We start from the raw sequence: 26,743 nt of genomic DNA, 5'->3' as shown, positions 1-26,743 counted from the left end.
TTCCAGCATGCTTGCTGGGTATTCCTGTTCCCCTCCAGTGTACCGTTCTCGGTCCCTCCAGGCATCACGGGGGAATGCACAGAAGCCAACAGCTCTCTGAGTCCTAGGATGTATTACTCACGTAGGACGGTTTTGCGCTCTCAGTACTAGCACATCCTTTTTGTCCTAAGTGTTAGTTTAATTATGTGCAGGAACATCGATTCCTTATGGTGTGGTTTATATTATGTGGTTATAACCCTCGAACTCATCCCGTTGCTGTTTCTGAGAAAACTTTTAGAGAACGTCTTGGCCAGCATTGCTCTCATTCGTCAGATCACTCTTTCAGCTCTCCGTAACCACAGCTCCCTGCACCGATCAGTAAACTCCCACTTGACAGTTTTGGGGGCCTTTCTCTAATACAGATCAGAGAAAACCCATCTCCTGCTTTCACGCGAGTCTTTGCATGGGCGATTCAAGTTGTGAATTGGGAGTTCTGGAGAAAGAGAGGTTGTAAGGATGTAGAATGCTCTCTCCTCTGGCTGGTGTCGGGATGAGAAGAACCAGGCAGGACCACATAACTCGGATGAAGAGTGGGCAAACAATGAAGCAGTGATGGGTTGACAATGCCTGGGATGTGCACAATAGAGAAGGCTTCTTTTCTCTTTTGTTCTGTTTTGCTTTTGAAAGGAGCGTCATGTTCTGGTCGGTGGAGCCGGGGATTAAATGCCAGGTTACCAGGGTTCTCGTCTTGGTGCTTCTGTCACTGACTCCCAGAGTGGACTTTGAAAATCTACTCACTTTTGGTTGTTCCAGGCAATGGATTATTTTTTTAAAATGGGGGAGGCTGAGTGTGTTCTGTCTTCCATGTAGCGAACAGGATGGTAGTAATTTAAGTTATGTAATTTAAAAATAATATATTTGACTTCGTTTTCCATTAATTAGTCCATTTGCCATAGTGTAGGGACCGATGTCAACGTAATATTTAATTAATTGCTTGGAAAATGCATCACACACTTGTGCAGTGGAGTCATTTGAAGAGATATACACTGAGTGGCCAGATTATTATGAACTCTGAATGCATAATAATCTGGCCACTCAGTGTATATCCTATATAATAAAAGGCTAATATGCAAATTGTCCCCTCAACCAGGAGGTCGACCAGCAGGCAGGCTGGCCAACTGCCCATGTCCCCTCCCCCTGGCCAGGCTGGCCGGACCTCACCCATGCTCGAATTCATGCACCGGGCCTCTATACACACACACACACATACACACACACACACACACACACACACACACACACACTGATTGGCCAGATTATTATACGTTCAGAGATCATAATAATCTGGCCACTCAGTGTATTTAAAAGTCTGTATCATTTTTATTGAGGGAAGAATTTGGCGCATTAAGTAATGGCCCAAATGATCTCCTGGAAATATAGACGAACATTAATCAGAGATGCCACCACCGTCCAGTCACCCTCGCCTCCGTCATCAGCATCTTTGGAGCCCTTGCGATGGGACTTATTTTCTAGAAGAGGAAAAGGAAGCTTTCAAAGGAAAGCAGCTCAATCTTTTATGGTCTCTGTAAACAAGCAAACAAAGAGAAGAAATCTTTATCATTATACTTTTTAAATGTTGAAATACTAAAATTTGGAAGCCTGAGAGTCTTCATGTCTGTCAGCTTTCTTTAAGCAGTAATTTATGTAACTGCTTATAAAATTTTAACCAGGACACAAAAATCACTTAATGTTTCTTTAAATTTTTCACTGGAATACTTCTTAGAGAGGACTGTAAATCAAGTTTCTCTGAAATGCATTATTATTATTTATTTATTCTATTATTGGCCATACTATTACAGATACCCCCCATGCCCTCCCCCCTTTGCCCACCTCCATCCAGCCTCCCTCCCCACTGCCCGGCTTCACCACATTGTTGTCCATGTCCACGGGTTATACATGTATGCATATACGTTTTTTGGCTAATTTCTTCCAGTTTTCTCCCCTCCCCGCTGCCTCCCCTCTGAAATCTGTCAGTCTGTTCCGTATATCCATACCTCTGGTCCTATTTTGTTCATCCGTTTATTTTGTTCATTAGATTCCACATATAAGTGAGATCATGTGTATGGGTCTTTCTCTGACTGGCTTATTTCGCTTAGCACAATACTCTCCAGGTCCCTCCATGCTGCTGTAAAGGATAAGATTTCCTTCTCTTTTCACAGCTGCATAGTTCTCCATGGTGTACATGTCCCACAGCTGTTTTATCCACTCATCTGCTGATGGGCAGTTGGCCTGTTTCCAGATCTTAGCGATTGTAAGTTGTGCTGCTATGAACATAGGGGTGCATGCATTCTTTCTGATTGCTATTTCGGGATCCTTAGGATATATTCCCAGAAGTGGGATCATTGAGTCAGAAGGCGTTATTTTTAATATTTATGCAGCTGTAGTATTCTGTCTTATAATATATGTATTTTTAAACATAAAAACTCTGATTTAAATTATTCATCACCGGTTAACATTTGACATTTCAGCCAAGTTTCCCCTTGTTTGCAGTGCTTTCAGCATTGCCTCCCGCGCTGAGTGCAGCTCCCAAGTTTGGCAAGTACGCTCTTACGTCACTCACAGTGCTGGGTAGCATGAAGGCATTAAAATGCGTGACTAAGAAAGTCAGTTATGACTTAGTGACGAATGAAAGGTTCTTTTTGTGTTGGCTTCACTTCACAGGAGTGACAAAATTAAAGAGAGAGGGTGCAAGATAGCAGAAGGTGCTTTTTAAAACATCTTCACCCGGGGATATGTTTATTGATTTGAGAGAGAGAGAGAGAGAGAGAGAGAGAGAGAGGGAGAGGGAGAAACATCGGTCAGCAGGGATCAAACCCGCAACTTTTGATGCACAGGACAATGCTCCAATAAACTGGGCCACGGGCCACGGACCAGAGGAAATGCTGCGAGGTGACAGCTGTGGGTCTCTTTCTGGTTCCACCACTGGGCAGCTTTGTGGGCTGGGCTAGTTGTTAATACTTTTTTTAAAAAAATACATTTTATTGATTTTTTACAGAGAGGAAGGGAGAGGGATAGAGAGTTAGAAACATCGATGAGCGAGAAACATCCATCAGCTGCCTCCTGCACACCTCCTACTGGGGATGTGCCCGCAACCAAAGTACATGCCCTTGACCGGAATCGAACCCGGGACCCTTCAGTCCGCAGGCCGACGCTCTATCCACTGAGCCACACCAGTCAGGGCCAGTTGTTAATACTTGACCTACAAGAGAACCTCGATTCTTCATGTGTGACATGGAATATCTGTTGTGGAGATGAAATGAAATAATGCCTTTCAGCTTGTCTGACCCCTGCCCGATGTGTTCATAGGACGACGCACAGCCATTGGGTTTGGGCAGGGGTACGAGCCATGCCAAGGGATGGGAAGCTTGGCCTTAGCATGGCATCCATACTTTCTCCCGTGACTCCTAGCACCATGCTGCTTCATGCTGTAGCTGGCGCTCTCCTGTTCGTTCACAGGGCGTTTCTCTGACCGTATAAATAATTTTGTCTTGCATATGGTGAGCTATTACTCACGCATTTCCTTCTGTGGGCGCTGCACCTGAGTCGGAACTAGATGGCATTTCCTGAGACCTCCGCGCCTCCATGTTCACCCGGGGGCATCCATGCGCGCTCATTAAACACTGCCCTTGGAGATCCGCTTGGAGTTTTGGGTGCCGAGCTGATCTGGGCAGTTCTGGGTGTGCACCACAAGTAGGCGCCTTGGCTCGGACAGACATCTGTAACCTCCCATCGTTAGGAGTAACTTTCTTACTGGGCTGCCGGGAGAGTTTCAGGCTTCATTCCAGGGCCCATAAAGACGTGTATTAGCCAGGCGGTACAGAACCCTCCTCCGTCTGCTCTGTCAGCGCCGGATCCCCGGCAGTCTGTCTGTCCCCTTGGTGCTCTTTAGGGGCACATGATGTGATGCAACCCTGGGGTTATGTTCAAGTTCAGTTTCAGTGAAGTATGTGCTAGAGATGGTTGATGAAAGAAGTCCTTGATTCTTTTAAGAAAATGTATAACCGTTTCCACCCGAATTATAAAACGTTGTACTTTCGTTCACTTGTAAGACACATGGAAAATATAGAAAAACATATAAAAGTAAATGTGCCTAATTCCCATCGCACTGACTTTCTTGGCTTAATCGTTCTTCTCCCCTTAAATCTAATTACCCGAGTGTCCCCTAGAACAGTGGTCGGCAAACTCATTAGTCAACAGAGCCAAATATCAACAGTGCAACGATGGAAATTTCTTTTGAGAGCTCAATTTTTTAAACTTAAACTTCTTCTAACGCCACTTCTTCAAAATAGACTCGCCCAGGCCGTGGTATTTTGTGGAAGAGCCACACTCAAGGGGCCAAAGAGCCGCCTGTGGCTCGCGAGCCGCAGTTTGCCGACCACTGCCCTAGAAGCAAGAAGAATGTCAGACACACGTGTAGTCTGTGAACCTGCATACATCTTCCCTCTGAGTGTTTCGGCGGAGCGTTTGCCTTTTTGCCATCAGGGGACTGGCCTGGGCTCGAGTGGGGTGGCGAGGAGACAGGTCTGCCGAGGGTGAACAGTGACTGGTTTCAGCAGAGCTCGTGAGGATGCCACGCTTCTGTGCTCTCAAGAAAGAAGGATGAGTGCACACGTTCCGCAGGGGTCCTCAAACTTTTTAAACAGGGGGGCCAGTTCACTGTCCCTCAGACCGTGGGAGGGCCGGACTATAGTTTAAAAAAAAAACTATGAACAAATTCCTATGCGCACTGCGGGCCTGGGACGCGTCGGCTGCTAAGCAGGACAGGCAGCGGCCCCCGGCGGGCCGGATCCATGTCCTCGGCGGGCCGCATGTGGCCCGCGGGCCGTAGTTTGAGGACGCCTGCCTCAGAGCCAACATGCTGACGTCCGGCCGCAGCTGGCTGCCACACGCTCTCCCGTGCGCTCCTGTTTATTTGGATTTTTTTGGCCAGCAGAGTCTCTGATGTGTGATTGCGGGCGCGCTGCTGACGGAGGCTTTGCATCCTGCTGTGCTGGGCGCCTGGGAACTGGGTGGCAGAGGCACGGCGCTTTCCCGGGGGGCCGGAGTTCCAGTCCTGCTCACTCCCTCTACCATGTCAGGTTGGACATGCACCTGCTCTTAGCTTCTCCCCGCGTGGCCCTCACTGTGGCCCCGGGAGAGTCAGATCCCTCAGATGGCTGAAGGTTGCATGAGCTGAGATGGTGTATAGAAAGCACCTAAGTACACGCTAGCTATTACTCACAGTAGATGTGTAAAACGTGGTTGTAGATGGAGTCAGCTCTTGTCCCAAGGCAGCCACCTGTTGGCTCTGTCTGGGTGCTGAGATCTGGACATGGTGCTGAGAACACAGAGAAATGACCTGTCTTTCAGATTACACGATTTTCTCACACGATGCTGGCCTTGTAACACCTGTGGTTTTGCCTTGGCATAACTTCCCTGTTCTGGAATGTTCTCTATAGTACTCTGTTGCTTCAGTCTCACCTATCCTAAGTTGTAATCGTATACTTAGGTATGTGCTTACTTGTTTACTACCAAACGGGTGTCTGCTGGGCCATCTCTGTTTTGCTCGCCACTGAATTTCCACCCGTTGCTCAGCGAGGCCCTCGCACGTTTGCTGGAGAAGAGAAGGGAAGGCGTTGGTGCCGTGGCTTGCGGCTGGGTGTGGGATGGGTTTGCATTTCTGCAGCGTGCAGTGCAGCAGACGCTTCAACTTAATTTCTGCTGGGATTGCTCCAGGAAATGAATGGACAGTGACTGATGTTTTAATAAATTTATCCATTACATTTTTGGTGCTTGTGTGTTTCACATTTAGGAATGTAATATGTTATAGTTCCTATGTTATCGTCGCTCAGATCACAAAGTCCAATTTTTAGAGATTTTCAAGAGGGTATGGGGGAAGTTCGTCCTACTAATTCCTTGCTGTTATAATTCTGAGGGGGAAAGTAAGTCACCATTAGCTTAGTTTTTACTAATTAAAACTACAGTGTTCTACCATAGTTAGAACTGCTTGTCCATAGCTCTTTTGGGCGTTTGAGCACACCATTAAAAAATAGATGGCTAAGTAAAATAAAAAATACTATAATCCCCATATTTGTAGAAAATAACTACTAAAATCCTACTTTAAAAAAAAGCCAGTTTCTTTATGAAGTATAACAATGAAGGAAATATATTTAAAGAAAATCTTACAATCCTATTACCCATTTTTATTTTTCTACCTTTGAGCTAGAAGCTTATGTAAACATTGAACAACGTATTTTTGTCCTGACTTTGGGTAGAACTATTTCTTACTGAGTAATAATGGTGGTTATTTGAAAGCTCAAGATGAAAATATTCATAAACAAAAACCCTGTAGGAAGTAATGGAGTTCCCTTCAGGGATGGGCAACATGGAGGAGGAATGAACGAAACAAGTGCTCATCCCCCACTAGGTTAACTTTGGGGAACATGGGGGTGCAGGGCAAAGAAGCAGAAGGCTGGAGAGAGGCATTCTGGGGGTGATTTGCATAACCTCAGAAATGTTAGTGGGAGGCGGGGATGAAGGAGTTAAATCTTCTAAGGAACCAAAACACTGTTTTCTCTAATTATACCCCCACCTACGCATCCTCCACGCAGCTCTCCCCCCACACGGGTGCCTTTATAATCCATGGATTTGAAAGTCAGACACTTCCTGGGCAGGAGCTGCCCTGAGAATCCGGTGGTTTTCTTTCCCGGGCCCTTCAGTTGGGATCTTGCAGGCAACGTCTAGTGGTTTCGTTTTATATTTTAGCTGCATCGCAGGGACGGGTGGAACTGTTTAGCTCCTTTGTCTTGAATGTACCCGGAGACTGACAGACAGGAGCTTCTATATTCGACACCGGGTGACTTACTGCTTCTTCCTCCCCTCCGCAGGGGTAGCGAAGGAGCAGAAAACAGCTTAGAAAAAGTAGGCCACAAGACTTAACGGAAGAAAAGTAAGACAATGTATTTATGTCCCCCATTTTTTTCAGACGCTGCTAGAGACAGTTGCAGAGTCTAAAAATATCTGCTTGTCTAAAATGATTCATGTCCCCCTACCCCCCGCCCCAACATAAATTGTCTAAATGGTGTAAGCAAACAGTCTTAAAGTATACTCGCCTGTTACAGAATTTCCCGGAACAGTTGACAGCTGTGAGCCCAGGTTCCCAGGGCACATTGGCGTCACTGAGGAATGTTGGCGTCGCAGGAGAAACGTCGCAGGACAGGCTATTGTGAGGGTCAAGGCAGGAGGATGAGCCCGTTTGTTAGCTTAATTTATAGCCTTCACATGTTTAGACCTACGGAGGGGGGCCCCCGTTTGTACTCCTGCCCCGAACCTTGCAGATATTGGCGGTGGATCTGCTTAAGAGCGGCGCCCCTCACCCTCCACCGCCTGCTGGTGTTGTGGGGGATCAGGGCCGGGTCAGAGCAGGCCTCTCCCATCCAATGTAAGCTGCACCGGGCCGGGACTCGGCAGGCTTCTGCTCACTGTTGCTTCTTAAACAATGCCTGGTGCACACTCACTGAACGAAAGGAGGAGGACTCATGGGATCTGAGCACCGTAGGAGGGAGGGAGTCATTGTGCCGTAGCGGGGAAGAGCAGCTATGGACCCTTAGCAGCTCCACTGGGGTGCAGTTACGTGTCCTAGTTCACCTGTCAGGATGCGCTCCCATAGCCCTTCCCTTTGGATCACACGGACTCTGAAAATGTTTGTGTCATTTAGGGACCCTCAGATGTGGGACTTTGACAAGATGCTCTTGTTTGACTTGGTAGCATTTTCTCTCTCTGAGGGAAGGGAACTTCATGATAATGTCTTGATTCACATTTTCACCACAAACATCCATTACAGGGTGGCATATCATTCAACTACTTTGGAAGAAAGAAGAAAGCAAAACTCACATATAAACAAAACCCTAGACTGCCAGAGTTGGGTAAATGATGACATGTAAGTCGGAAATCAGTATAAAAACCACTGTGATTGTCATTGATCATCGAGACAAAATTTTTTTTAGAAAAATGGAAACAGTAGGTTTTCTGACTATTTTTTCCTGTATGACCTTGCGTGATTTTGAAAGCATTTCCTAGAATAAATAATACCATCTATGGGAATTAGATTCAGGGAAGGCATTCGTGGTGAAGAAGGCTAAGCTCAGTGTGGCCTAAGTGACTCGTTGGCTTGTCATGGAAATCATTTGGATGGCTGGACGAGAATGTGAAGTGGGATTCGTCCTGGGTCCTGGTCTTCTGTCAGGACAGCATCCCTTAGTGGGAGCTTAGTGAAATGGTTTATGCTGATCTCGTTTCTGGCTTTGGGAAGTCACGCAGCCACTTTCTCTACCTGATGCTCAAGAGGAGTCTAAAGACTCACATATCTCCAAACCAGAAGGTCGTTTCTCTCTCTTATATTTAACTAGAAGCAAGCCGAAGTCACGCAGTGTTTTCAGCTGCAGTGGGACTTGTGGGCGTGGACACTGAGTCTTTCACATGTTAAAGGAGTATTTGAAAAGGCGAACATAGGAGAATCTCCGTGCTCTCGTGAGTATAACTGTAAAACACTCGGAGGACTTAGCCTGTTGGTGCTAATTTGAGAACTGGTAGTTTGTTTCTAAAAAAATTTCTCTTTTCTGTCACTTCTGTAATTGTGGCATCTCTTCTGTCTCTTTAATACCAGGAAAAATTCAAGTTTCACAGTAAAGAAAACATTTCAAAAATATTAGTCACCTTGCCGAAACCGGTTTGGCTCAGTGGATAGAGTGTCGGCCTGCGGACTGAAGGGTCCCGGGTTCGATTCCGGTCAAGGGGCATGTACCTTGGTTTCGGGCACATCCCCAGTGGGAGGTGTGCAGGAGGCAGCTGATCGATGTTTCTCTCTCATCGATGTTTCTAGCTCTCTATCCCTCTCCCTTCCTCTCTGTAAAATATCAATAAAATATATTTTAAAAAATATTAGTCACCTTTAACTTACAATTTTAAACAATTATCATTTTACAGTTTTCATGAGAGACAGATAAAGAAAATGTGTTTCTGCCTCTACTAACAGATTATTTTTATTAGATGAAGATTCTGTGTATTATTTATTACTTTAACTTCTGAAAAGAGACACCTTCTGAGCAAGGATTAAATTAAGAAGTGGTTCTACTCCGTCATTATTTGCATTCATTGATCTTTCCTCTGTATCTTCCTCCACCATTACATTCCAAAGAGAAAAGGCTTTATTCTTGGAAGCGATTTAACCTCGCTGATGAGGGGAGGGGAACGAAGGCAGCCCTCACTGCTGGACACTTGCCCTCCACCTGTGGGCGCCGTGTCCCTCAGGCCACGCCTGCCTTCCCCTGGGTTTCTGAAGTGTTGCGTTTTGGATAGGTGACTACCTTGTTGGCAGACAGAGGGCAGAGGACAACAAGAAGTAGCCGTGGGGAAACGTGGACGAGAAATGGCAACGTGGAGGGGACAGGGGGCACCCTGGCCCCCAGGTAGTCTAGGTAAGTCATTTCCAGTGCTGCTCTGAGACAGCGTTTTTGTGGGTTTTGAAAAACACGGACAGTGTGCTGAATTGTCATGACAGCTGAGGTTATTCAACTTAAGGAATTCAGTGGTAAAGTGGTGGAATGGTGTTCATGTGCTAGTTTTTCTCTCTCCTCAATATCTTCGTTGGACGCAATAAAAAGTCAGTTACTCTATGTTAGTCCCTGGAGTGTTTTTGGAAGTTTACTGCTCTGCGAAGCCCCAAGGCCTGCCGCTCACTCTTTTGGTGGCGTTAGCGTTGGTCTTTATGTCATTAGCGTTTGGTCTTTATGTCACTGGCGTTTGGTCTTTATGTCATTAGCGTTTGGTCTTTTTTCAGCAGTGGGAGTTGTTTCTAGGAAAATTAGGCGAAATCCTCACATCTTTTAATAGTGGGAGATGTCACGTATGTAAGTACACATGTATTTCATGTGTTTAGGGATCAAGGAGATCAGCCCACTGCTAATGCCTGTGTTTTCTTTCGGTCACGAGATGGGGAAGTGTGCTTGAAGTTCACTCAGTCTTGAGTTGTATCAGATGATATGATGGTCTTTTTACTAAAATTCGAAATTCAAAATGCTGGATCTTTGTCAGAAAACTTGAAGGCAACAAGTTCTGTTGTTCATGGTGTTTTCACATGTATTACGTCATTTAATTCTCACAACTTGGAGTTGTAGCGCTAGCATCATTCATTGAGAATTTCAGTGATGAGCAAGGAGCTGACTGTGTCTTTTTCTTTTATTTGAGGAGGTCCTTCCCCTTCCTTCCTTCCTTCCTTCCTTCCTTCCTTCCTTCCTTCCTTCCTTCCTTCCTTCCCTCCTTCCCTCCCTCCTTCCCCTTCCTTCCCTCCCTCCCTCCCTCCCTCCCTCCCTCCCTCCCTCCCTCCCTCCCTCCTTCCTTCCTTCCTTCCTTCCTTCCTTCCTTCCTTCCTTCCTTCCTTCCTTCCTTCCTTCCTCATGTTTTTATTGATTTCAGAGAGGAAGGGAGAGAGATAGAAACATCACTGATGAGGGAGAATCATTGATCAGCTGCCTCATGCATACCCCCTTCCCTCTCCCCCCGCCCCCCACCTCCGCCACTGGGGATTGAGCCCAAAACTCAGGCATGTACCCTGACCAGGAATCAAACCCTGACCTCCTGGTTCACAGGCTGATGCTCAACCACTGAGCCACACTGGCCCGGCAAGCATGCATTTGAATATGTTTTTGTGAGTCTAAGCAAACCCCAGAATTCAGTGTAATATGAACATTTCCCCAGTTAAGGACTTAAAATCTGCCTTAGAGAAGGTTACCAGTGAAGATCAAAGATGTGGGAAACGGTGTGGATCCTAAGACTAAACCCAGCATCATTTTTTAAGTTAGGCCCAAATGCAAAGAGCATTATTTCCATCTACTTATCCAATGAGTTCAAGTTAGCAAACTAACCAACTTGATTTTAAAAAAAATTAAAGAGTTCCTAATGCTGGCAGCGGGCCAGTGAAAGGAGTGCTTTCATATCCTGCAGTTGGAACGAATTTACGCTTTTGTGGGAAGCAGGTTTTCAGTACATCCTGTAAACTTTAAGTAGGCGACCTTTCAAAATCCTACCCTGCATCCCTCTTCTAAGAAATAATCAGAAGCCCATGCAACCCTTTGTGCACAAAGATGTCACCATGACCTTGTTCATAAAAAATGACCTTTGGGCGAGCGCCGATACGTGGGAGTGGTTAGAAAACGACGTAATGTTATATTTACACAGCTTCCAAAATGGCACCTGCTGAGAATTGTTAGTTCAGTGAGAAAAGAAAACACGTTTGCTAGAATGTTTTGTTTTTTTTTAAGCAGGATAAATGGTACTTTATTTTATTTTATTTTTTATTGATTTTTTTTATTAAGGTATTATATGTGTACATATCTTACCATTGCCCCCCCCCCCACTCCCATACATGCCCTCACCCCCCAATGTTTTGCATCCGTTGGTTACTCTTATATGCATGCATGCAAGTCCTTCGGTTGATCTCTTATTTCCCCCACCTCTCCCTAACCTTCCCGCTGTAATTGGACAGTCTGTTTGATGCTTTACTGCCTCTGTATCTATCTTTTTGTTCATCAGTTTATAATGTTTTTCATTATCCACAAATGAGTGAGATCATGTGCTATTTTTCTTTCATTGACTGGCTTATTTCTAAGTGACAAAATCAAACAGGTTGTAAGATGCAGACAACTCCCGACACTCAGGAGTGACAGCAGCTTGGAACTCCAGGATGCCTTTCCCTCTCCATCGCAGAAGAGCGGCTGTGTGACTCATTCAAGTCTGTACTCATTCATTTCCCCTTTCCTGGGCCAGGTACTAAGCCGGGCCCTGAGGTGCAAAGATGGAGAGCCTAAAATCTCCAGCATCTGGCCCGGCTGGCGTGGCTTAGGGGTTGAGCGTCAATCTATGTACCAGGAGGTCACGGTTCGATTCCCAGTCAGAGCACATGCCTGGGTTGCGGGCTTGATCCCCCATGTGGGGCGTGTGGGAGGCAATCCATCAAGGATTCTCTCTTATCGTTGATGTTTCTACCCCTCTTTCCCTCTCCCGTCCTCTCTCTGAAATCAATAAAAATATATTAAAAAAAAATCTCCAGAATGTGCAGGCAAACTTGGTATTGATTCCTGCGTGTTCAGTGGCGAGCGGCGGAGTTCTAGGTGAATGTCACGGCCTGGGTTTCCTCCCTGGGCGGAAGGCTTGTTTGCTTCAGGAATCAAGGTGGGACAAACCAGGCTTAGAAACGAAGCCGGGAAATCCAGTTTTCCTTAGGAAATTCTCAATGGACAGTTTAGTCTGGACAGTTTCCGTGTGTATATTTGGGGGAATGTATAGATTGTAGAATTGGGAGTCAGATCTGATACACCTTTTTTAAAAAAAATATTTTTTATTGATTTTTTACAGAGAGGAAGGGAGAGGAATAGAGAGTGAGAAACATCGATCAGCTGCCTCCTGCAACCCCCTACTGGGGATGGGCCCGCAACCAAAGTACATGCCCTTGACTGGAATCGAACCCGGGACCCTTTAGTCCGCAGGTCGATGCTCTATCCACTGAGCCAAACCGGTCAGGGCCTGATATACCTTTTAATATTGCATCTCCTTTGGGCTCTAAGGCTGTCTGGTTCATATTCATCTATGCTGTCCTCTGGAAGCGGGCCCGTCTTCCCGACTTAACTGAGAATTCCTAAAAGGCAGGAACTAGTTACCAAGACTTACCTTTCAGTTCACTTCCCCCGGCATTTTGTAGTGTGTGGCACAGGGTGGGCACACAATACATGCTTGGGAAACAACAAATTATTGATCTATTCTCAATGAACAATTGCTGTCATATGGACTAGATGGATGGAGAAAAACCAGGCTGACATTTGAGTTCTATACAAATACACGCCTCCTCAGTGCCGTCATGCTCAGGGGTGATCTGGTAGGAGGGATGTTTGCTCCGTTGTATAGGCCAGTGAAGGGATATAGTGTTTCATCTCTGCTACCTCACAGGGACTTAACAGACGTGAGACAGTTAGACAGCGACCTCAGCTCCTCGGAAGACAAGCGCCTTGCAATGCTAAACGGGAAGTGTGACGCTTTTAACTCCAGTGGGAGTTCATTGGCAATCGAAGAGTGGACAGGGGCTTAGGGTTCGGAGGAAGACATGTAAGGAGAATATGAGTGTGATAATTACAAACCATACTTGAGATTAGTCATACTGATAGAATATAAACATATGAGAATTAGTGGACAGGTACATGTATATGTATTTTGCGTGTATATAAGAAAAAAGTTAACCAATTTTCTCATATCAGCACAAGTATATTGCATTTGGGGTTAATGAAGATGAAAAATAATGAAAAAATCAGTAAAGATTTTCTTGAGTCTTTTTTTTTCAATATATTTTACAGAGAGGAAGGGAGAGGGATAGAGAGTTAGAAACATCAATCAGCTGCCTCCTGCACACCTCCTACTGGGGATGTGCCCGCAACCAAGGTACATGCCCTTGACCGGAATCGAACCTGGGACCTTTCAGTCCGCAGGCTGATGCTCTATCCACTGAGCCAAACCAGTTTTGGCCTGAGTCTTAAGTTTCGAATACTGTACTAGTTTCTGAGGCTACCCTGATCCAAAGGTTTTATATTTTCTTAGTGTTACAGGACACACACACACACACACACACACACACACACACTTAAAGTTGAAAATAATATGTGCAAGCATGTACGATAGGAATGTCAGCCTGTTTTTATTTTTATTGTGGAGCAGGTCTAGAATTTCCAGCCTCTCTCTGTTGTTACTGACAAGCCATGTGCAGTCAGGCCTGGGATGGCAAACAGATCGTTTTAGAACTAAATCCCATGTAGGTCAATGAAGATCTGATATTTGGAAAGGTAAATGACATGCATCCGTGGCATTTCTTGCCTGCAGCACAAAGTCCCAAATCCTCGCTCTCTTTTTAACCTCTGCAGTCTGGGTATGCCCACGGTGCCACATCGTGAACCGTCCTCGGTAGCCAAGTTTTCTCTCAATTTTCTGCCTCTTGGTTCCTGCTGCGGGTGACGCTAGCTGCCCTGTGCCCTGTGCTAAGAGCCTTAGATATTTTATCTCATAAAATCCTAATGGTGACTAACAGAGTCACTGTCGATCTCTCTTGGGTCCATTGTTTTGTCCAGAGTCACACAGCTAGTCAGTGTCAGAGTTTACTACCCACCGGGTTCTGTGACCATAGCCTGTGCCCCTGCTAGCCTGCCTTTCCCCACCACCCCGACTGCCCCTGTCTCTCTCTGCTCGTCTGAATCCTGCCCATTCTGCAGGCCGGGAACACGAGGTTCGGTGCTATTTTGACTTGAAAAGTCATGATGATGGTAGAAAAATAGGAAAATCCTGAAAGGCAAAAAAATAAAAATAAAAATTACTTAGAAATCCAACCCTTGGAGAACATCTTACATACATTGCATGCCTACCTTTCCCCAGTTTTATACGGATGCTGGTGTATTCGTGTGGCATGTGTATGTATGTGTGTGAATGTATAGTCTTTGCGATAAGCTTAAGATTTTTAATGTGTATGTCCTTTGAAATGTGCTCTTTTTATTATATAAAAACTAGAGGCCCGGTGCATGAAATGCATGCACAGGGGTGGGGGGGGTGTCCCTCAGCCTGGCCTGCACCGTCTCGCAATCCAGGGGATGTCCGACTGCAGGACATCCCTCTCGCAATCCGGGACTGCTGTCACCTAACCGCTTGCCTGCCTGCCTGCCTGATCACCGCTTACTACTCTGTCTGCCTGCCTGCCTGCCTGATCACCCCTAACCCCTCTGCCTGCCTGCCTCATTGCCCCTAACTGCTCACCTGCCTGCCTGATTGCCCCTAACCATTCACCTGCCTGCCTGATCGCCCCTAACCACCCCTGCCTTGGCCCTCACCGCTGCAGCTTCGTCCGGAAGGTCGTTCGGCTGTCTGGTCTAATTAACATATTATGCTTTTATTATTATAGATGTATCATGGAATGAACATTTCCCTATGCTATCACATATGCCTTTGGAACATCATTTCAATAATAATCTCCCCTGCTTATTGCAAATGCAGTAAGGCTCACTGCCAGTCACTCAGTCAGGTCAGAAATATAAAGAAGTGGAGTCACTGCTCTGTGTCTATGCTTTGAGACACCCCGTCCCCCATTCTTGGTCTCCTTTAAAAGCTGTTTACATGTGGGTGGGCATATTTGTCAGCGTTAGGACCTTACTGGTTCTGGTGTTGACTGTAAGAAGGGAATTGGGTATTTGCTGTGTTGGATGTAAGAAGGGATTCATTTCTGCTCCTTATGGACACCGTGGAGAGAGAGGACTGTAAGAGACCCCTTGGAGGACACGGGCAAGCTGACTTAGAGACGTGGAGCTGTGCTGCTCCGTTGACTGTGCCAGCTCCCCGAATCCTCTCTCCTCTCAGCATGTGCACATGCCTTTCCCCATTTTAAAGATGAAATATAATAAATGGGGTTTCAGAAACATCGCCGTCTTCAAAACTATCCTGTTGGTTACTTTGAAGTTCTAGGACTGCACCCCTCTCCGCTGTTGAGAACGCAGGCTTGTTCCCGTTCCCTGGCCAGCGAACTGGAGCAGACCGGCATCCTGAAAGGTCTCAATGCAGTCATCCTGAAAGATCCCAGGAGTCCCGGGAACGCGGCTGCCTTTGGCACCGTTGTCACTGGTGCTATACTCCTGGGCCCACTGCCTCCTCGTGCGTTGATCTAGTAGAACTGCTGTCATTATGTGGAAGTTTTGTCCTGGAACAATACCAAAAACTTTGAGCCAGGTGCCGATGGTCCATACCACAGTTTTGAGATGATTCAGTTCGTTCGATATTTGGTTCCTGTCTTAGAAGACAACTGTGTCACAGTCGAGTGGCTTGACAAGGCGTTGCGTGGCCCAAGTGTGGCATGTAATTGAAAAAAATAATATTTTTACTGATTTCAGAAAGGAAGGGAGAGGCAGAGAGAGATAAAAAACATCAATGATGAGAGAGAATCATGGATCGGCTGCCTCCTGCACGCCCCCGACTGGGGATCGAGCCCACACCCCAGGCACGTGCCCTGACCAGGAATCGAATTGTGACCTCCTGGCTCATTGGTCAACACTCAACCACTGAGCCACGCCGGCCGCTGTGTGTGGCATGTGACTGAGGCAGTTATCTGTAGATGCCTCCTGCAGGGGCGGTGACCCAGTAGACCAGCGCGTTTTCCTGGAGAGTGAGAGTGGCGGGTGGCTGCATTGAGAGCTGGGGACTGACTCAGCATGTGGGGGACTGAGAAGCAGGGCCGGCAGAGGGTGACCTTCCCCAGGACTGCACGGGGCCTTTCCGTGGGAGCTAGCCTGCGCCTCATCGCCCAGGGCGGGGCGTGGCGATGCTTACCCATCTGTCCTGGTGCCGCCTTGACCTGAAGAGCAGTTTTTAAAGTCCTCGGTTTGAGGATTTGCCCTTTGCCTACTTGTCTAAGGAGGAGACGAGTAGAGGTGAAGCTGCGCCCATGGCTCTGGCCTTGCCTTTGGGGTCACATGGGGGAGGGGGCACTGGGTGTTTCCCTTCCTGTCTATCAGCGCCCTGGATGCCAGCGCAGCCTTGTCACCAGGTGAAAATACACTTCCCTTCACCCGGCCTCCACACACAGGGCCCTTCCCTTCCCTTCCCTTCACCCGGCCTCCACACACAGGGCCATTCCCTTCCCTTCCCCCAGCCTCCTCACACAGGGCCATTCCCTTCCCTTCCCCCAGCCTCCTCACACAGGGCCATTCCCTTCCCTTCCCCCAGCCTCCACACACAGGGCCATTCCCTTCCCTTCCCCCAGCCTCCTCACACAGGGCCATTCCCTTCCCTTCCCTTCACCCGGCCTCCACACACAGGGCCATTCCCTTCCCTTCCCCCAGCCTCCTCACACAGGGCCATTCCCTTCCCTTCCCCCAGCCTCCTCACACAGGGCCATTCCCTTCCCTTCCCCCAGCCTCCTCACACAGGGCCATTCCCTTCACCCGGCCTCCACACACAGGGCCATTCCCTTCCCTTCCCCCAGCCTCCTCACACAGGGCCATTCCCTTCCCTTCCCCCAGCCTCCTCACACAGGGCCATTCCCTTCACCCAGCCTCCTCACACAGGGCCATTCCCTTCCCTTCCCCCAGCCTCCTCACACAGGGCCATTCCCTTCCCCCGGCCTCCTCACACAGGGCCATTCCCTTCCCCCGGCCTCCTCACACAGGGCCATTCCCTTCCCTTCCCCCAGCCTCCTCACACAGGGCCATTCCCTTCCCTTCCCCCAGCCTCCTCACACAGGGCCCTTCCCTTCCCTTCCCCAGCCTCCTCACACAGGGCCATTCCCTTCCCCCAGCCTCCTCACACAGGGCCCTTCCCTTCCCTTCCCCCAGCCTCCTCACACAGGGCCATTCCCTTCCCTTCCCCCGGCCTCCTCACACAGGGCCATTCCCTTCCCTTCCCCCGGCCTCCTCACACAGGGCCATTCCCTTCCCTTCCCCCAGCCTCCTCACACAGGGCCATTCCCTTCCCTTCCCCCAGCCTCCTCACACAGGGCCATTCCCTTCACCCAGCCTCCTCACACAGGGCCATTCCCTTCCCTTCCCCCAGCCTCCTCACACAGGGCCATTCCCTTCCCCCGGCCTCCTCACACAGGGCCATTCCCTTCCCCCGGCCTCCTCACACAGGGCCATTCCCTTCCCTTCCCCCAGCCTCCTCACACAGGGCCATTCCCTTCCCTTCCCCCAGCCTCCTCACACAGGGCCATTCCCTTCCCTTCCCCCAGCCTCCTCACACAGGTTCCTTCACCCGGCCTCCTCACACACGGGCCATTCCCTTCCCCCGGCCTCCTCACACAGGGCCATTCCCTTCCCTTCCCCCAGCCTCCTCACATCAGGGACTAGATTTCCCTTCACCCAGCCTCCTCACACAGGGCCATTCCTTCCCTTCCCCCAGCCTCCTCACACAGGGCCATTCCCCTTCCCTTCCCCCAGCCTCCTCACACAGGGCCATTCCCTTCCCCCAGCCTCCTCACACAGGGCCATTCCCTTCCCTTCCCCCAGGCCTCCTCACACAGGGCCATTCCCTTCCCTTCCCCCGGCCTCCTCACACAGGGCCATTCCCTTCCCTTACCCCAGCCTCCTCACACAGGGCCATTCCCTTCCCCCAGCCTCCTCACACAGGCCATTCCCTTCCCTTCCCCAGCCTCCTCACACAGGGCCATTCCCTTCCCTTCCCCCAGCCTCCTCACACAGGGCCATTCCCTTCCCCCAGCCTCCTCACACAGGGCCCTTCCCTTCCCCAGCCCTCCTCACACAGGGCATTCCCTTCCCTTCCCCCAGCCTCCTCACACAGGGGCCCTTCCCTTCCCTTCCCCGGCCTCCTCACACAGGGCCCTTCCTTCCCTTCCCCCGGCCTCCTCACACAGGCCATTCCTTCACCCGGCCTCCTCACACAGGGCCATTCCCTTCCCTTCCCCCAGCCTCCTCACACAGGGCCATTCCCTTCCCTTCCCCAGCCTCCTCACACAGGGCCATTCCCTTCCCTTCCCCCAGCCTCCTCACACAGGCCCTTCCCTCCCCCAGCCTCCTCACACAGGGCCCTTCCCTTCCCTTCCCCCGGCCTCCTCACACAGGGCCATTCCCTTCACCCCGGCCTCCTCACACAGGGCCATTCCCTTCCCTTCACCCGGCCTCCTCACACAGGGCCATCCTTCCCTTCCCCGGCCTCCTCACACAGAGCCATTCCCTTCCCTTCCCCCAGCCTCCTCACACAGGGCCATTCCCTTCCCTTCCCCCAGCCTCCTCACACAGGGCCATTCCCTTCCCTTCCCCGGCCTCCTCACACAGGGCCATTCCTTCCCTTCCCCCGGCCTACTCACACAGGGCCATTCCTTCCCTTCCCCCGGCCTCCTCCTACACAGGGCCATTCCCTTCCCCCAGCCTCCTCACACAGGGCCATTCCCTTCCCTTCCCACGGCCTCCTCACACAGGGCCATTCCCTTCCCTTTCCCCAGCCTCCTCACACAGGGCCATTCCCTTCCTTCCCCCGGCCTCCTCACACAGAGCCATTCCCTTCCCTTCCCCCAGCCTCCTCACACAGGGCCATTCCCTTCCCTCCCCCAGCCTCCTCACACAGGGCCATTCCCTCCCCCGGCCTCCTCACACAGGGCCATTCCCTTCCCCGGCCTCCTCACACAGGGCCATTCCCTTCACCCAGCCTCCTCACACAGGGCCATTCCCTTCACCCAGCCTCCTCACACAGGGCCATTCCCTTCCCTTCACCCAGCCTCCTCACACAGGGCCATTCCTTCCCCCGGCCTCCTCACACAGGGCCATTCCCTTCACCCAGCCCTCCTCACACAGGGCCCAGGACGCGGCAGTAATGAAGATGCTTCATCATGTCTTCCCCACTTCTGTCCCTTCCCGGGTGGCTGCCGCCCACACGGGCGGAGAGGAGGCACGGTGCGGTGTGGCCCCAGGTTTTTGTTGGTACTGTTGGGACCATGAGTGTGTAAGGCTGGGCAGAGGCGGGGGCCTGAGGGTTCCCGAAACCACAGTGTCCCCTGTGCCCAGGGCACTTCCTCTGCCGCCTGCGCCCTGGGGCTTGGCCAGCACCCTGCACTGCCACGGGGGAGCTGCCTAACTCTCTGCCCACGCTGGCATGGACATGGGAACAGCAAGCAGCTCAGGGCGGCTTCCGGGAGCTAGGGACGTGCACACAGAGAGTGTGGCCCCGGTGAGGCCTCGTGGCTGCTTCCAGAGCACGGCATGTCCTTCCTCTGAATTGCTCTTTGCCTCTTCTGTTAAGTCCTTTCTTCCTCCCTCCCTCCCTCCCTCCTTTCCTCCCTCCCTCCCTCCCTCCCTCCCTCCCTCCCTCCCTCCTTTCCTCCCCTCCCTCCCTCCTCCCTCCCTCCTCCCTCCCTCTCTCCCTCCCTCCCTCCCTTCCGCCTCCCTCCTCCCTCCCTCCTCCTCCCTCCCTCCTTTCCTCCCTCCCTCCCTCTTCCTTCCTCCCTCCCCTCTCTCCCCTCCCTCCCCTCCTTCCCTCCCTCCTCCCTCCCTCCTCCCTCCCTCACTCCTTTCCTCCCTCCCTCCCTCTTCCTTCCTCCCTCCCTCCTCCCTCCCTCTCTCCCTCCCTCCCTCCTCCCTCCCTCTCTTCCCTCCTCCTCTCTCCCTCCCTCCCTCCTCCCTCCTCTCTCCCTCCCTCCTCCCTCCCTCTCTCCCTCCCTCTTTCCCTCCCTCCCTCCTTCCTCCTCCCTCCTTTCCTCCCTCCTCCCTCCTTCCTCCCTCCCTCCCTTACCTCCCTCCCTCCCTCTTCTTCCTCCCTCCCTCCTCCCTCCCTCTCTCCCTCCCTCCCTCTCTCCCTCCCTCTTCCTCCCTCCCTCCCTTCCTCCCTCCCTCCTTTCCTCCCTCCCTCCCTCTTCCTCCCTCCCTCCTTTCCTCCCTCCCTCCCTCTTCCTTCCCTCCCTCCCTCCTCCCTCCCTCTCTCCCTCCCTCCCTCCTCCCTCCCTCTCTCCCTCCCTCCTCTCTCCCTACCTCCCTCCTCCCTCCCTCTCTCCCTCCCTCCTCCCTCCCTCTCTCCCTCCCTCCCTCCCTCTCTCCCCTCCCTCCCTCCTCCCTCCCTCTCTCCCTCCCTCTTCCCTCTTCCCTCCCTCCCTCCCTCCCTCCCTTCCTCCCTCCCTCCTTTCCTCCCTCCCTCCCTCCTTCTTCCCTCCCTCCTCCCTCCCTCCCTTCTTCCCTCCCTCCTCCCTCCCTCCTCCCTCCCTCCTCCCTCCCTCCCTTCTTCCCTCCCTCCTCCCTCCCTCCTCCCTCCCTCCTCCCTCCCTCCCTTCTTCCCTCCCTCCTCCCTCCCTCTCTCCCTCCCTCTTCCCTTCCTCCCTCCCTCCCTTCTTCCCTCCCTCCTCCCTCCCTCTCTCCCTCCCTCTTCCCTTCCTCCCTCCCTCCCTCCCTCCCTCCCTTCCTCCATCCCTCCCTCCCTCCCTCCCTTCCTCCCTCCCTCCCTCCCTCCCTCCCTCCCTCCCTCCCTTCCTCCATCCCTCCCTCCCTCCCTCCCTTCCTCCATCCCTCCTCTCCTCCTTCCCTCTCCCTCTTTCCCCGCTCCCATCTCTCCACCCCCCCTCCTTCCCCTCTGCCAAGGCAGTCAGCCATCACAGGAGCCCTGGTGTCAGAATGGGGACCTGGAAGGCCACCACACTCCTTACAAAATTCCCAGGTGGCCCATGTTCGGGCACCGCTGCTGTGTGGTCCTGGTTGGGGGGGATGCTGAGTTTGGTGGCGCAGAGACAGGCATAGTGCGTTCTGGTGAAAGAAGCCAGTTCTGAAGTGATTCAGGACTTTGCAATCTGTGTTTCTGAGAATGTCAGCTTTTTACTGATTTTACTGGTCTTCCCCTTTCTCCTTCACTTTTCTAAGCATCTTCCTGCCCCACACTTGTGATCACATGGCTTGTCTTAAAACTCATTTTTATTTTCTAATGAATTAGTTGTCCAGACCTTGGCCTTCATGGCTGCGTCATCGCCTTATTTTCCTCATCATCTCCGTGGCCACGTCCCTTCCCGGCCTCTTTCCAGGACACCTCTTCCTCAGGCTCCTTGTCCCACGGATGGTCTCCCTGTGTGTCCCTGACCTGACCTTTTCCTCCTCCCCTTTCAACTCCGTGCCCTGCCCCGACTCAGTGTCTCCCATTGGCACCTGCTGGGGATCTGACTGCGATGCTCCACCCGCAGCATGCCCCGCATGGAACTCATCCTCTTACCGCTTCCCTGCTCCAGCCGCCCTCTTTCTTGGGGTCCCGCTCTGCGGAGAACGGGGCGTTGTCTGGACTCCTCCTCCTCTCAGTCACGGATTCCCCAGTCAGGCACTCCCGAGCCGATGGCTCTTCCTCCTTAGTCACTGGTAGTTCTGTCCACGACTTAGAACCCTGCGGCAGAGCCTGCGGCTCCCAGCCTGCCACCCGCCCAGCGGGCGCCCAGAGGGCAGTCTGCCGCCATGAACGTGTAACCTTTGTGCTTGACCCGCCCCCCCATCTCTTCCATGGTTTTCAGGGTGAAGCTGAAACTTTGAGGGCACATTCCAAGCCCTCACAGGGGTCCTCAAACTACGGCCCGCGGGCCACATGCGGCCCGCCGAGGACATGGATCCGGCCCGCCGGGTGCCGCTGCCTGTCCTGCTTAGCAGCCGACTCGTCCCGGGCCCGCAGTGCGCATAGGAATTTGTTCATAGTTTTTTTTTTAAACTATAGTCCGGCCCTCCCACGGTCTGAGGGACAGTGAGCTGGCCCCCTGTTTAAAAAGTTTGAGGACCCCTGGTCTATGAGGTGCTTCTTCAAGTCGCATTAGCCTCCCGGTGGCTGTTTGTCACACACCTCCCCCTCCTGAACACCCGTTCGCAGAGGCACACGCACACTCTCCTGTTGCCTCCCCGGCAGGTGAACTGTGCAGGTCCTGGGACATGCCACCTTCTATCGTATTCTTGGGTCTCTGCTGGTGGATTTGGTGAGTCCAGGGGGCGGGAACATGCATGACACATCTGAGGCATACCCTGTTTTCTGTTTGAACATGTCCTGATACATGGTCCTCTGCTTTGAGACGCTGGCTGTTAGAGAGATTCATTTACTCAGGCTCATGCACTTGAGGGAAGAAATTAGGGACGTTAGTAATACTTTCATCAACAGCTTATCTATCCTGGGACGACCTGTTCCATCCCATAAGGTACCTTGTGGGAATGAACCCTAAACAAGTGGTCAGCAATGGAGACACAGTGCCAACCGTTGGATAAATCTCTCCATTATCTGGTAGGAAGTGGCGGATAGCCTCTGTCCAAGCTTTGCGCCGTTTGTAGGGATGGGTAACTCCCTTACCACAACTCACAAGATCGATGTCGGCATCAGTGGGCATTGCCAAAGGCCCGCGACCTTTCCCCGGGCTCCTGAGCTGGTACCCAGAGGAGTGCTTGTGAAGGATTCTCTTCTTTGGTCGGTATGAGAACACTGCTGTCTTAGGATAGCAATGCCCACTATCTTAGAAATAAATTCATTTCCCTCAATGTGCGGCTTCATGATATTGGTAGAATCCGCCCACCGCTAATGCTGCTTCTGCCAAAAGGCAAGCCTTGTAGTAGCCGGCTGCCTGGTTTCCTACCCTGTCTGCTCACTGCTGACCCGGCCAATGATACATGGGACTGGTCATCTCCTTTCCACTGAAAGGTAACTTCAATTTTTCTTACACATTTCATAAAACCATATCCTTTCTGTTAGGAGTTCAGCCGGCAGTTGGCTTAAACGCCAAGGCGTTTACTTTGAAATGCAGCTTCTTTGCACAGGTATGTATGTCAGAAGATGATACTACGCGGTTTTACAGAGTCTTTCTCATCTAAAGGGTTTTTGCCACGGAGTTTCTCTGTTGGCTCCTGCAGTGGGTTCCGGAGAGATTCTGGCTGCACTGTCATAGGCAGAGCCCCGCCCCCCGGCCCCGCTTGGTGCTGGCCACCCTCTGCCCGGGCCTGCTCCTGGTTACTCCGCCCAGCACTGGGGAGCGCCAACTCAGCCGGCTCTCCGCCTCCCAGGCTGGGCCCTGATCCCACGCTGGGTTTCTAAGGAATTCATTTTCTCTCTCTTTCTTTTCCCTCCCTTTAAAAACAAACACCCAGCACTAATAAATCCAGACTCGGTGCCGCCCTGGTTGGCACGCCTGTCTGCCTTTACCTTGAAGGCTGACGGAAAGCTTCATCGGTAGAAAGGTGCAGACAGCCGGTTCTCAGACAGCAGCTTTTCATCATGTGGTTCAAGATAGTTTCCACTTAGAAATTCTCTCTTCCAAATCCAGCCGTCCTCTACAATTTCTGTGTTTGTTTTCCCCCTCCAGGGTTTGGGTATAGGTGACTTGGACGAGAGGTTGTTAAAATCAGTCGATGGTCATCTTGAACAGTGGTTTTTGGACTTTGCACCCTGTCAGTAAATATTTATTTACACATGAGGTACACTTACCACTGTGAAAGAGCATATTATAAATTATGTTATATAAATTAATATAAGTAATTCATGCTGGTGTCTAGTATGTGTCCTGCAGACAAAATATAGGAATCGAAAGGATTTTATGAAAAAAAAGTGCTCCTGTTTTCTTCTTGAGCCCAATGCCCCTCACTTTAGAGAGCACTGATTTAGAAAGCAAAGGATGAGTCAGTGCACCCCCATTCTTTTTGAGCTACACCACTAATCCCAGTTGGATGTTTTTGAAGGGTGAAGTTTGTAGTAAACTTCAGAATGAATACAATGAGTACAGCCTCTGGTCACAATTATTATTTATTCAGGAGATGTGGTTACCAATTCACCCAGTTAAGGTCTTCACGTTTATTATGAAATATTTAAGACATACAAGACGTGTCTACCACCTTAAAAAAAAAACATCACCTTCCTCCTGCAGAGGGATCCTGTCTTCTGATTGGCTGCTTCCATGCACTTATAGACCTAGGTTTGGGTCTCTAACAATGTGCTGTTTTGCATTTTTAAAATTTCATGAAAAACTTGCATCCAATATATAGTATGTATTTGTCTTCAACTCTGAGCTCCCCCGATAGTTTCAGATGGTTTGGGTACCGGCAGTCCGTCCCTCCTGCCAGCCTCAGGAGTATTCTGTGCACCTGCCCCTCACTGCACTGTCTCCATCTTGTCCCTGTGAATGCTTTGGAAGTTCCCGGAGGGTGTGAGATCTTAGCATTGTTGGTTCCTACAAGTTCTGTTTTTAAAAAATTCTTTATTGTTTTAAAGTATTACATATGTCGCCTTTTCCCCATATTGTCCTCTCCCAGCCTTCCCCCGCCCCCCAAGTTCTGGTTTCTTAAAGTAAAAGATCATCTTACTAGCTAAATTCATACCATCTGAACCCAGGACAGAATAGATTTGGATAACTTTCTGGAGAGGAGAAATTTGGAGGGAGGTCAAAGAGGTATACGCACTTTCCTCATGCCTTCCCCGAAGCTGCTGTTTGAGGTCCCTGAAGCTTGGGAAGAGATGTACCCAGCGGCTCCTGGGCCAGTGGGAGCCAGCTCCAGCACACCACGTAAAGGGACCCCCACTTCCTAACTCAGTATCCAAGTCTCAGCAGCAAGTAATAGGTTTGAATAACATGATTTCCCTCAGTATGGAACTCATGGGTGTGGTGGGGGTGTGGGGGTCACTCATTGGTCCTCAGTCGTTGGATTTTTCTAGTATGTGGATGTGATAAAAAGAATTCTTAGCGTTTAGACTAGTTTTCTAGTTTCTTAAAAAGTATTCTTTTTAAGCTTCTCTGTTAGAGAGGGATTAAGAGGTGATGGGATTAGAGGTTATGAGCAAAGATTTATAGCTGCCTATTTGGACAGCCCGTGAAAGCAATTCTTTGAAAGAGTATATGCCTAGCAGATATTTAATAAGTATTGATCAGATGATTGATCTAAGGAAAGAGCCAAAGAGAGAGGAATAATTCCTCTGTGCAGTTTGGAATTGCACACGGATAATGTCAAACAAGGAACTGGAAAGCTTCATCCTTCTTTGATGTCCTCTTGGCTCTAGGGTCAACCAGATGGCCAAGCATTTGCCTGGCACCATTACGAAACATGAGTTCATTTGAGCTTAATATAAACCTAGGTATTTGAGAAAGGGGACTAATCTTTTTTTATGGACAAAGTAAAAGATACGCAGGTTCCCTTAAATAAAATTAGGTAGAAAAGCAGTAGAAGAGATGGTGAATATAAGCACATCCTAACTATCACTGTACAGTTTGGGCCCATATTGTCCTGGGCACATGGTTATTTTTGTAATCTGTTCTTATTTTGGAAGACTCAAGTCACTGAATCTAGTTGTTTGTTGTTTTTTTTTTAAAAATTATGATTTTTGAATCCCTAATTAAAGCTAACTACTGCTTCATAGATAATCCAGCTAAGAAAGTTGAAGCCTGTTGCCTTTAATAAACACAGCTGAATTAGGAAGAAGGCTAGATTTGCCAAAATCTTATTTTATGACTTGAAGTTCTAAAAAGCAATAGAAAGCCAACTTCATAGCATTTCCCAAAATATTTCAACCCATATGCTTAAAAATTTACTGCCAAATACTTTAATTTGTTAGTAAGAAACAAAATACATTCTCTTAGAGCTGTGCTTTGGGATCCACAGAGGTGTATACAGAACTGCCTCTCCAGGAGGGAGCTAGCAGGACAGGCAAATGCCACCCCCTTCTTAGAGCAGTTGTTTTGTAGACAAGTAATCTTATCCTATTTGCAGGTTTATCATCCTCTTCCCTAGCATGTGCACATAACCCATGGACACACAGACAATAGTGTGATGAAGGCCTGGGTGGCGGGGGAGCAGGTGCGGGATGGAAGGGACCAGTTGGGGGGAGAAAGGGGACATCTGTAATACTTTCAATAATAGAGATAAACTTAAAATATTGTCAAAGCACTAACCCATTTGCCACCCCCGAATTCTTATAGGTTTGAGCATAGCCATCGAGGTGATTACAGACTTAGTCTTTGCCTCAAGTTTTCCTTGGACATTTTCCCCTTCTTGATAGGTTTGTAATGGAAAGAGGACTGCATACTAGTATGTGAGTTTAGTTGTCAAAAACCTGTCACTTGATATCAAGAAAGGAAATAGGAGTCTGCTTTAGTTTGGGTGGAGCCTTCATGGTTGGTAAAACACATCACGGCCCATCGCAACAAAAACACAACACACACAACAAAAGC

General features: G+C 49.9%; 1 protein-coding gene across 4 annotated transcripts in view; it reads left to right on the top strand.

The window, feature by feature from the left end:
* The window catches only part of HECW2 (HECT, C2 and WW domain containing E3 ubiquitin protein ligase 2), a 286,809-nt gene that overhangs the window by 47,743 nt on the left and 212,323 nt on the right, over positions 1-26,743 (top strand). Inside the window, exon 1 of one of the 4 annotated variants that reach the window (XM_080669553.1) lies at positions 8,529-8,547. The exons of the other annotated variants lie outside the window; for them this stretch is intronic. The gene's annotated coding sequence lies outside the window, so the exon portion shown is untranslated. Of the gene's footprint in view, positions 1-8,528; positions 8,548-26,743 lie in introns of those variants that run through there. 4 annotated transcript variants of the gene reach the window in all.

This window comes from Plecotus auritus (assembly GCF_963455305.1).
Source record: "Plecotus auritus genome assembly, chromosome: 5".
Classification (NCBI taxonomy): domain Eukaryota; kingdom Metazoa; phylum Chordata; class Mammalia; order Chiroptera; family Vespertilionidae; genus Plecotus; species Plecotus auritus.
Note: the sequence above shows the minus strand (reverse complement) of the source record. Positions and strands in the feature narration are given on the sequence as shown.